We start from the raw sequence: 2,543 nt of genomic DNA, 5'->3' as shown, positions 1-2,543 counted from the left end.
ATGCATATAGAGTTTTAAAAATAGTTTTGGAGAAAATATGGATGCATTTCTTTCCAAATTTTAAAAATGATCTTCTGCGTCTAAGTTAAGCAGATTGGAAAGAGGAAACAGGAAAGGTCTACCTCCAGATCCAAGGTGAAGGGCCTAAATAAAATCATTCAACACAGCCCCCAACAAGGCACAATAGTTTAAAATTTTACACCAGTGACACCAGGGAGGGGTCCCACTCCCATGGCTGTCAGTATTCCAAATCAATGTGCTTTGGGATGGTGTTCAGCTAGATGTTTGAAGTTCCTTCATATATTGTACCAATCTTCACATCTCGGAAGTATTTTTCCACAGGGTAATTTTTGGTGTGGCCTACTCCTCCCATCCACTTGATACATTTGCCAGTTATTAGGCCCTCAATCTCTGATGCATAGTACTTGGCCATAGATGATTCTTTAATGAATGGCCTTCCAGCTTCTAAAAGCCTTGCAGCGTTGTATGTGAGTAATCTTGCAGCTTCTAGTTGGGTGGCCATGTGAGCCACTTGGTGTTGGCATCCCTGAAAATCAAATATTCTTTTGCCAAACTGTTCCCTTTCTTTAATATATGGAATAGTGTAGTCAAAACATCCTTGAGCCAGTCCCAGCATCTGTGCAGCCATTCCTATTCTACTTTCATTAAGACTCCCAATGGTTTACTTATAGCCATGTCCAATTTGTCCCAGGATATTGGCTTCTGGAACCTTGACATTTTCAAATGGTAATGGGCAAGTAAAAGAAGCTCTGCTTCCCATTTTGTTCTCTGGTTTCCCTATATGAAGGCCCTCAGTATGACAATCTACCAAGAAGCAGGTAATTCCTGTATAACCAAGAGTAAGGTCTACATTTTCCATCACCATGAAGAGCTTGGCATCCTTGCCGTTGCTAATCCACATCTTTGACCCATTGATGACATAATAATTTCCCTTTTTATCAGGTTTGGTCTTCAAAGCAAATGAATCGCTACCTGCTCCAGCCTCTGAAAGGCAGAAACTTCCCATTTGTTCCGTAGCTAGCTTGGGCAAATAGATAGCCTTCTGTTCTTCTGTTCCATATTTTCCTAATTACTGTGTTCTGGATGTCACATACCAGAGCCAAAGACGCATCAACTTTGGCTAATTCCTCTATCACTAGGATAGAAAAAATGAAGCTCCTGTTCCTCCATATTTTCTGTCAATTTCAATACCCATCAACCCTTGTTGAAATAATCCTCATATTACTGATTTTTCCATTTTTGAATTTTCATCCATTTTTGAAACCAAAGGAGCAATTTGTTCCTGGACAAATTTTTTAACTGTGCTCTTTATCATCCTCTCTTCATCTGTAATGTTTGCAGAGTGGCATAGGGTAGGCCATTATTTGTTGCTTTGAGTCCAGCTTCTCAAAGCTGGGAAGATTTTAAGACATCAGGAGGATTTTTCCAGGAAGACAGGCAAATTGGGAAGTTTCTTCTTAACAGTGCGCTGCCACACGGCAGCCGAACCGTGGCTCCCTCCATCTGTGCCCCAGGACAATCGCCCTATAATTCTTTTCGTTTTAAGCATATTTATGTTTTTAAGTTTCTGCAATTTCTTTAGCATAAGATATATTTTTAAAGATATATACTATTTTAAAATCTAAAAATCACACACATTTTCAATAGTGACAAAACTATTTTCCTATTATATCTCCTGTTAAGGTTTTGTGACTCAGAATTAAGTTGGGACCAGGGTAATATTACTACTTGATACACAAATTATTCCTTTGACTTACTGAATGCAGACCCACAGTCAACACATTTATCAGGAGAGGAATAGTTAAGAGCATTTGTTAGGTTTGTATATGTACACAGTAAATAGAAAAATATTAGGTTTATGGGACAGAACAAGATAAGCGAAATGAAAATTAAATGTCTGATAGTGTATTTCTAGTCTGTTTCAGCTGCTCTAACAAAAATATCATAGATTGGGTAACTTTTAAACAAAATAAATTTATTTCTTATACTTCTGGAGACTGGCAAGTCCAAGATCAAGGTACCAGCAGATATGCCTGGTGAGAGCCAGCTTCCTGGTTCATACACAGTCTTTTCATTGTGTCCTCACATGGTAACAGGGGAGTGGGAACTCTCTGGAATCTCTTTTGTAAGAGTCTCTTCAGAGTGTCTTTTGATCTCATTCAATGTGATGGTATTTTGACATGGGACCTAATGACCTAATCAAAGGTCCCATCTCTAAATACCATCACGTTGGGTATCAGGTTTCAACATATGAACTTGGGCAGTGGGGAGGGGGCATACATATTCAGTCTTTAGCATAGTGACTAAAGAATAACATAATATATCTTCCATACCATTCCACAGAAAAGGATGTAATGCAGAGGAAAAGAAATAGTGGAAAGTTTGAAGGTCTGGGTTCTAGTCTTTGGCCTGCACATGCTGCTTTCCTTTTGTTGTAGACAAGCTATGTAGCCTCTATTAACCACAAAGTCCTCATCTAGGAAATATACTTGTTAGCCCCTATGAAAATCCTTAAGGTCTCT

The 2,543-nt window shown here is 38.8% G+C and overlaps 1 pseudogene; it reads right to left on the bottom strand.

Moving 5' to 3' along the window:
- Positions 1-238: 238 nt before the first annotated feature.
- LOC101326545 (short/branched chain specific acyl-CoA dehydrogenase, mitochondrial pseudogene) lies at positions 239-1,524 on the bottom strand (annotated as a pseudogene).
- Between the last annotated feature and the right edge of the window lie 1,019 nt (positions 1,525-2,543).

The sequence above is a fragment of the Tursiops truncatus genome, chromosome 5 (assembly GCF_011762595.2).
Source record: "Tursiops truncatus isolate mTurTru1 chromosome 5, mTurTru1.mat.Y, whole genome shotgun sequence".
Taxonomy (NCBI): Eukaryota; Metazoa; Chordata; class Mammalia; order Artiodactyla; family Delphinidae; genus Tursiops; species Tursiops truncatus.
This window is presented reverse-complemented; position numbering and strand designations above follow the sequence as displayed.